At 34.1% G+C, this 10,063-nt stretch overlaps 1 pseudogene; it reads right to left on the reverse strand.

Annotated features, from left to right (window-relative positions):
• Positions 1 to 7,595: 7,595 nt before the first annotated feature.
• Positions 7,596 to 10,063, reverse strand: LOC148787957 (uncharacterized; annotated as a pseudogene).

Raw genomic sequence — 10,063 nt, forward strand, 5'->3', positions numbered from 1 at the left:
ATTGGCATGGTGAAAATTAGATAAATGATCCAGGATCCAGGAGGCTTGATCATTTCGTCCAAGTCGTTTGCCTGTTGATTGATTAGGGTTCACTGTACAATCATCAGTACCAACAATTCTTTTATCTATTAAAGAAAAATATATTCATATATATTATTTTTATTTATGTTAGTGTATATGATATATATAATTGTGCATGATCACCCTGATCGATCGATGTAACATATGTATTTCTTAATTAATTATATATAGTATCATGTATCTCATTTTCGCACTAATCACCGGATCTAAGTAATCGTCCCCGCTCCATATTGTTGTACGTGAATCAAATTTAGTCGAATCCAACCATTAATGATGTAATTAATAACAATAATTATGCACTTGTATCACCCAAAACCAATTTAAAATACATACATTGTTATCACTTTTCGGCACAACACATATATACACGGAGAAAATTATAATTTTGGTCTTGTAATTTAAGTGGATGACATTTTTAGTCCTGTACGAATTGCTTTATGCAATTTAGTTCTGTAACTTTGTAATTTTGATAATTTTAAACTGCAATTTACTAGTAATTTTAGTCCTGTAAATAAATTCATGTAGCTAGGACCAAAAATGCCAACTCCCTAAGTTATATGACTAAAAATGCCAATGCCCCCTAAGTTACAGGATAAAAATACAATTTAATTAAGACATGTACAAATCACATGTGATTTTTCGGCTAAATTGGTCGGAAAATGATGGAAATTACCAAAATTTTAAAATTACAGGACTAAATTATGAAAATCAATTCGTGCAGAATCAAAAATATCACTCCCATAAGTTACAAGACTGAAATTGCATTTTCCCCATATATACCTTATAACCAACAATTTAAACGAAAAAACTTATTACATAAGTGAAATAAGTAATTAAATTAATGTCTGATGGTTGTAATTTTATGAAATCTCAATCCATAAATTTCATGAATTTCGAACGGGGAAGAAACAAAATCAAAGTAGAAAATTACCTGTTAATGAGTTGCATTGCATAATAACTGGTGGGAAAAGATTTAGGAAGCTTCTCTGATGAAAGATTATTAGCAAAAAAAATGTACCAGAATTTGTAGTTTGCAATTGTCCTTAATTAATCATGATTAATTGACATTAATATAATTAATTAAAAGTTGGTTCTTGCATCAGATTTTAATTGCACGTACATCGTCCTTATTGTCTCATCACAATCACCATCATATTAATATCACTATCATGCAGAGGTGTCATTTTAAATTTATTTTTCTAGATATAATTTTTGGTCAGATCCGTTCTCGACGGCTTTTAATTTTGACAAGAAATTTGAATTTTTTGGAACAAATTAATTGAAATATGTAAATATATATATAAATATAAGCTATGATGTCAGACGCATCAAAATCAATTCCAATAATTTATCTAAGTAGATTCATCAGGGAAAATAATAATCGATGGAAAAACCCATTTCACCTAATTCATATTACTTAATTAACTTTCTATAAAATAATTTATTGTTAATTAACCGATCGATGACATTTCATATATATATAATCTTTGATTTGATTAATAATTTAAACTTAATTTGATTAAATTATGTTCATCAAAGCTAGCCAACGACTCGAGATCGGATGTATTCTTGGATTGCTGTAAAATTGAGCAGTACATCGATTTAATTAATATATCAATACAATTAAAAATAATAAAACAAATCACAATATATAAACACATACATTAAAATAAATACTAATATGAACTCACATTTTAAACATATTCATAAAACATCAATCTTAAATACTAAATTAAGACATCATAAATTTCACACTGATACCTTATTTGCTTCACTCTCATATATAGGGTAAACATTTACTTGAAAAACCCTAAATATAGTGAAACTCTCCCCCCCTCTCTCTCTCTTGCAGGCCTAGCTAGAATAGTATAACAAAAGTAGTTAAGAGCAGAAGACATATATTATAATTAGCGTAGAAAGAGTCAAATTTATATATATATATAGAAAAAATGAAACAACTCTGTTGTGATATTATAAATGAGCAAATTATCCCCTTATGAAAAAAAAATAGTGATTTATCTTCTTATATTTTTTAAAATACAATAATTTACCTTCCTAGAAGTAAATTGCTTCATTTAGTACAAGGGGATAAATTGCTATATTTTTTTCGTAAGGGGGTAATGTATTTATTTTCAATATCACAGGGGGTAAATTGCTATTCACTCTATATATATATATATATAAAGGTGAATAACTAATTTAGAATCCTAATAAATCACATAATTAAAATACCAAAAGTATATAATTCCAGAACTATAAATAAAATTAAACTAACAAACTCAGTATTTTGGTTGAAATATAATTTGTATCCATAATGTTACAATTTTTTTTGTCAAGGATAAAAAAGTCTATTCTCGAAAGATTCATAGACAACTGAAGCAAATTCGAAATATTAAATTGAAATAAACATCAATCTTGATTTATTTACTATTTTTTTCTTCAATACATATACTAGCTAGTTCAAACCTAGTCCATGGGCCGACACAAAAGTCCAGTGTTTTATACTAGAAAGTCCAAATGTTTAGAAATACGATGAATTAAAAATACTTAAAATATATAGGTACAAGGTTTCCTTGAATTGAGGGGAGACAAAATGGGTTCGAAGTAGTTAGCAAAAGAACGAGGGAGAAGGTTTAATTTTAGTGTGTAATTAATGGTGCATGTAGGAAACATAAGTTAGTGGTTTGTGATGTAATTATGTAAGTTAAATAAAAAGGGTGTGTGTGTGTGTGTGTGTGTGTGTCTCTCTCTTGAGGAAAACTGTTGGCTTTTTCAGTTAAGGACAATGAGAAGATTGGAGTTGTAAGAAAACAACCTCACTCCGTCTTCATTTCATTCTTCTCTACCAAATCATTTGTGCATGGCTCTACCCTTCCTTCTTCATATCACCACAACTATATTTTATTGAAATATTATATTTTGGTCCTGTAATTTTAGATTATTAGTATTTTTAGTCATGTGTTTACTACTCTATTTATATATTTAGTCTCTGCTTTTTTTGACGAATTTAGTCCTGAGCATCTCACACTTCTTTCTTTTCTTGACAAATTTAGTCATGTATTGATATTTTTTGTCCCCTTTATATTGTATTAGATTTTATTTTTTGTCCTTTAACTATAAATTGTAAGAACCAAAATTGTCAATACAGAACTAAATTTGTCAAAAAAGGATCAAATGTGATTTGCTCAGCACTAAATTCATAAAAAAATGAGTAAATGTACAAATACGAGTAAGTTATAGGATCAAAAATACTAGTGACCTAAAGATACAAAATCAAAATATAATTCTATCTATTTTATTATAAATAAATTAAGAATTTATATCGATTATTCATACATCCAGGTCATTTACTAGGTCGGATCGGATCGAATATCGGCCAAATTCACATAAACACAACCAACAATTCCATTGTACAGCCATGGTAAGTATTTACTACAATTATTTATTTTTAATCATAATAATTAGTTATAATTAAATATTAAATTTCTTCTGGTAATTAGAAAATCTTGATCTAGATAAGCCCTTATTTTTCTGGTGGCCAATTACATAAATATCCCCGAATCAGCACTTGAATGGCAACAAAGAACCTAGTTTGACTTAAAAGGTCACGACGATATTTTTGTCTCATTTCTGGGCATTTTCATACTTTATTACAACTTCAAACAATTACTGGTAAACACTACACAAAGTAATTTACAATAATATAACAAAAAATCAAATTAAATAAATGAAATTTTTATTAACCATCCTAATTTATCATTATATATTATTATTTATTAATCTATCACATCATAATCACATCACAGTAAACAAACCTCATCTGTTTGTGTTCCTCTGTGGAGGAAACGAAGCCCAATATGAGATGACATATAGTGGGGAGTCCACAAAGATGTTCGTAATCAAACTAATGGGCCCTCGCAAAATATAAATAATAAAGGGTATCTCAAAGTTTGCTGCCTGCAAATACAGGAACAATTTAAGTATAAACGAGGCCTAGTTTAATCAGTAAAATCGAAACTTTACGATTATAAAATTATAAGTTTAAATTTTATTAATTTACAAATATTTTATCTACATTAGTAATTGCATTTTCTACAATAGTTATGAAATTCTCGTTAATATTTTCGTAAGTCATAGAAAGATCTTACTTTTAGTGATTTCATCAAATTTTGAAAGGCACGCGTCGAGCATGTGGGCATTATCCAGAAGGACTGAAGAATTAACGACCATATTGATGAGTGTCGAAGTCACCAAAAATAATTCCTACTACACTTGTGAAAGTGGGAGTAGGGTCGATCCACAGAGATTGGCTTTAAGTTGATTTCTTTGAGAAAATAGAAAATAATAGGGGGAAGGTTGTGATAAATAGAAGTGATCAAAAACTAAATAATTAAAAATACCTGATAGAGATATGAGAGAGAGATTTCCCGGTTAAGGCTAGGATTATGCTTGATTCTCGTGAGTTGATCATTGATGCAAGAATAACACATGTATGGACAAATAAACCAGTTATGGTCGTTGGTACGACCTAACAACCTCACCTTTCCTTACCTTTTCGTTAGCCAAGGTACGACCGTTGGCTAGATCTCTAATTAATAGACAACCTTGGGAACGTCCACAAGATTTAATCTATTAACAGCATTAAGAATTAGAAAGGCCTGATTCTAATCAACAAACTCCTACGAGGACAATTCGTTTAAACTAGATCATGCATTCCCCATAACATAATTAAATACTGTGACATAACTAATCATGCTACGTTGCCACTAAGTATTGAACTAAATAAACAATTACACGGATTTATAAAGTTCAATTAGCTAAGCAAACCTTCTTGATAATGAACAACCGGCCGAATCATTCATAAATCAGATGTTTGTAATTAAAGTACAGAGAATAACATGAATATTTGCTTGACAAGTGTAGAACGCAGATTAGATCTCACAACATAATGGGAATCAAGCAATCACCATACCTTAACCAGGAAATAAGGAATTTAGCCGGACATATTAATGGAAGAACACACTAGAAAGTGGAATTCCTTTAATTCCAGTAGTAAAATAAAATAAAAGAGAAGAGATGAACAGAGAATTCTATAGAGTTCTAAGATAAAAACTGAATTACTTCTAATAAAGAGATCCTCCCTATTTATAATAAAAGTCCCTTACGAATCTAGACGTAATGGGGGGATAGATACGTGATAAACTCTAAAAAGGTAAATAGATTACAAAAGATAAGCTTAAAAGAATCCTTTCTAAATCTAAACACTTGATTCCTTTATCTCTTGGGGAAATCATTCGTGCTTATCCTTATCCCGAGTTGACTACTCCATTAAGCGTGGGCGCACTTTGTCAATTTTGCAGAAACGTCCTTGTAATCTTCCTTTTTGCTGAATATGTAATAAAATCACATAATTAGGAATATTTTGGCTTAAAAAAGGAAGATTAAATTGCTATAAAATCATTATAATTGCAGAGTTATCAAATACCCCCACACTTAGCCATTTGCTTGTCCTCAAGCAAACTCAAGATGCATTCAAAAATCCCTCCAAATTTTAAACTACTCAAGGCAATTTGTAATCATGTGCAAAGTAAATGACATATTTTATGAAGGAGATAATTCAACATGTATCAAACAAGTTTTCACGTGATGACCATTATCAAAATCAATCGCATAAAACTAGTGGACTATTTTCTCTCCACTTTCCATTCTCTCAAGTGTATATATGGCACAAGTGTATCTCTCGACACTTACTACGGTAGTGCTTCACCATAGGCTTGCCTATACACCACATCTCCACCACTTTTGAAATATGCACATATATGGATCAAAAGGTCTTTTATTTTGGTTGTAATGGGGCTTTGGTTTGGGGTAGGATAAAAGGATAACGAGGTTAAATTTCAAGAAACTAATTAGAGCACCAAAAGAATTTGAGTGAACAATAATTCGAAGCTCTCAAAGTTTACTTATCTCCCTTCAAGATCTTTTGACAATTCCTTGAACTATGCCTTTCTTATTCCTTTTGGAGAGTTCATACATTTTTTTTTCTTTTCTTTTGTTGTTTTTTTTTTCTTTTTCTTTTTCTCCTCTCCAATTTTTGTGATAGGCATAGACCAAGGAAATTGATGTCGGTTCCCACAAAGTAAAGCAGAATATAATTTTGGAACCCCCACACTCATTTTGAGGTACATCTTTTAAGCATGTGAGTCAGAAAGATTTTGACGATCTCCTATTTTGAGAACTTATTCTTCTAAACCCATTTCCCTTGATGCTCTAGTAGTTCTTAGAGGGGTCAAAATCAAGGTTTTAAACAAGCGACGGGATAGGTTTGTATATGACGGTTTATTCAACAAAATAGGTCAAAAGGCTCAAAGAAGTTCTCTAATGTTAAAAATGTGTTAGGTGGTTAAAGAAGGCCGAAAGTGGTTTCTAATGCCTTTATCATATCCAAATAAATGCACATTTGTGTGGCCTCGATGTGGTTCAAGGCAAATTCTAGGAAGACAAAGCCATAAAAGTGTTACTCTCTCAGGAAAGAATGAAGATTTTTATGGATATATCAAGCTCAAAATCTCACGAGGTATGTTTTAGTCCACTAATCCTATATCAGAAGATTTTAACTCAAGTCATTTTAGTAAAAATAAGCTTTCAACTAGTGAATTATCCTCAAACATAAAACATGTATTCTTTTTACACATAACATCATCAAGTCAAGATCAGTCCAAAATTGAAAGGGTTTTATCATGCCAAGAATTATCATATATAAGCTCAACAACCACACCCCCACACTTAAAATTCACATTGTCCTCAATGTGGACATTGACATGCAACGCAAGGAAAAATTAAAATGAGAGAGAGTTTAAGGAAGTGTCCCTGAGTGCATGCCGCGAAGAGTTCATGGCGTGGTCGGGCTGGTGGCAGATGATGGCGGCAACTTCCGGTGGATATGAGGGAGAGAGATCTTGGTGGTAGGTGAAGTTGCTGTGAGAGAAAGTGAGAGAGAAAGTTAATGAAGATAAAGATGAAGTCAAAGAAAATCTTGGTAAAATATATGAATAAAAGTGGAAAGATTTTCTTTTGATTTTTTTCGATTTTCTAATTTTTTTTTTTTTAATGGAAATCAAGAAATAAAAATAAATAAATAGAAGAAGATAGATGAACGTAAATAACAGCCTACGAAGTGCGACTAAGCGTGGGCACGCTTAGTGGCATCTCCAAATCTGTTTTTGTGAGGTGAGGTGAAACAGTTTTGAAAGATCGACTAAGCGTGGGCACGCTTAGTGGGATCTCCAAATCTGTTTTTGTGAGGTGAGTTGAAACAGTTTTGAAATATCGACTAAGCGTGGGCACGCTTAGTGGGATCTCCAAATCTGTCCAATTCAGCCATCCAAACAGAATTGAGTAAAATTTGCAAAAACTAAAATTAAACGAAAGATGAAAGGAAAGGATAGAGATTTCATGGGTTGCCTCCCATGCAGCGCCTTTCTTTAATGTCTTTGGCTAGACATTGTTGTGCCTCAACTTGAATAAGTTGGACACTCTAAATCCACTTCTTCTATGTAATGCACCCGGTGATGGTGTGGATTTAGGGGAACTTGGTAGTCCATGGATGACTTCTTCCTTGAACTTATTTTGTCATGAAAGACTTTTTTCTTGTAAGTTCTTCGACTCGATCTTTTGACAATTGTTGTCTTGAATGCTCCTCTACCATTGAACATAGCATTTCTTTGCGATGAAGGATCAATAGAATCAATGAAAAAAATAGAATGCACATCGTTAGAATATTTCATGGCACCATCAATTTTAAAACTCATAACCTCATTATCAAATTCCATAGAGAGAATTCCGGCATCAACATCAATTTTGGTTTTTGAGGTTTTAAGGAATGGTCTTCCTAGCAAGGTGGATGTAGATTTGGGAGAAATATCCCCCCTCATATCAAGCACATAAAAATCAGCAGGAAAAACTAATTCATTAACTTGCACAAGTACATCCTCAAGAACTCCTTCGGGGTAAACTACAGAACGATCGGCAAGTTGAAGAATAACCCCCGTTTCTTTCAATGGGCCAACATTCAAAGATTCATATATAGTAAGAGGCATAATATTGATAGAGGCACCTAAATCACACATTGCTTTTTCTATTCCAATCTTTCCAATTTTGCAAGGGATAGAAAACGTACCTGGATCATTGCATTTTGGGGGTAATTTTCGTTGGAGAATTGCGGAGACGTTCTCCCCCATACTTACCCGTTCGTTTCCCTTGAGTCTACCCTTGCTAGTGCACAATTCTTTGAGAAATTTCGCGTATCGGGGTATTTGCTCGATGGCATCGAGCAGCGGGATGTTTACCTCCACTTTGCGGAACATTTCAAGGATCTCTTTTTCCTCCTCTTCCTTCTTCGCTTTGGTGAATCTTTGTGGGAATGGTGGTCTAGTTACCAAAGGCTGCGGATGGTCCACTTCGTGTTTGGTTTGTTCTTGTTGGACCTCAATTTCTTTTTCCGGCTTTCTTTTCACACCGAGCCACGTTTGGTGTCATCTTCGTTCACATATTCCTGCAATTCTTTTCCACTACAAAGCGTAATAGCACTAACATTTTGTCTAGGGTTAATGACAGATTGAGAAGGTAGCTTACCTTGAGACTCTAGCTTACCAACAGACGACGCCAATTGACTGATTTGAGATTCTAGATTTTGAATGCTCGTCTGAGTCTGTTGTTGGACTTGTTGGAATTGTTGGAAGCTCGCCTGGGTCTGTTGCTGAAATTGTTGTGTGTTGGTCACTAGCGCTTTCATCATGTCTTCGAGGGATGTGTTGGGCGTGGGGTTAGGTTGTGGAGGTGGTCGGTATTGAGGTGTTTGAAAGTGTTGGTTGCCGTAATTCAGATTCGGGTGGTCCCTCCATCCGGGGTTGTATGTGTTGGAGAAAGGATCATATCTTCTCTGTTGTTGTCCGACGAATCCTCCTACGGCGTCGGCATGTTCGGTAGTTGATTCTTGAAGAGTTGGGCACATGTCGGTAGCATGTCCCGTTAAGGTGCAGATACCACATGCTTTGACTTGTTGATAGATATCTGCAACAACTTTTTCAACAACAGTTGTGAGTTGATTTAAACGTTCTTCAAGATTACTTACCTCGTGGCTCTTCCTAGGTGGATCATCATGTCTAACCCCAAATTGTTGCGTGTTGGACGCCATAGTCGAGATTAGTTTACGCGCCTCGGTGGGGGTTTTGTCGAACAATGCTCCACCACTTGCCGCATCTATCAGTTTTCTATCCATATTTGATAGACCTTCATAGAAATATTGGATCAACAGGTGGTTCGGGATTTGATGATGGGGGAAACTCTCCACTAGTCGATTGAATCTTTCCCAATATTCGAAAAGACTTTCTCCCGCGAATTGTCGAATTCCGCTGATCTCCTTCCGGATTGTTGTGGCTCTTGAGGCAGGGAAGTATTTCTCAAGGAACTGTTTTTTGAGATCGTTCCATCTTGTAATGGATCCTGAAGGTAGGAGATACAACCAATCTTTCGCTTGATCGGCGAGAGAGAAGGGGAATGCTCTCAATTTGACTTGTTCCTCGCTTATGCCTTGTGGTCGCATTCCGGAACACACCACATGGAATTCCTTCAGATGCTTATGTGGATCTTCACCTGCGAGACCACGGAAGGTAGGAAGTAAATGAATTAATCCAGATTTCAGTTCAAAATCTACCTCTAAATCGGGGTATTCAATGCACAGTGGCTGCTGATTTAGATCGGGCAACGTCATGTCATTGATCGATCTTTCAGGGATCAAAGCCATTGTCCCTTCTTCGGATTCGCTTATGGATTCCTCAAATTCAAAATTTGGGTCTTCTTTGTCTTTGTATGGAGTGGATGTTCCTTCCAGTTGTTGCTTAGTCTCCTGACGAAGTCTTCGTGCGGTCTTTTCGATTTCGGGGTCGTATACCAATTCACCTGTACGAGAAGACCTTGGCAT

The sequence above is a fragment of the Sesamum indicum genome, linkage group LG6 (genome assembly GCF_026168435.1).
Source record: "Sesamum indicum cultivar Baizhima isolate 11 linkage group LG6, ASM2616843v1, whole genome shotgun sequence".
Taxonomy (NCBI): Eukaryota; Viridiplantae; Streptophyta; class Magnoliopsida; order Lamiales; family Pedaliaceae; genus Sesamum; species Sesamum indicum.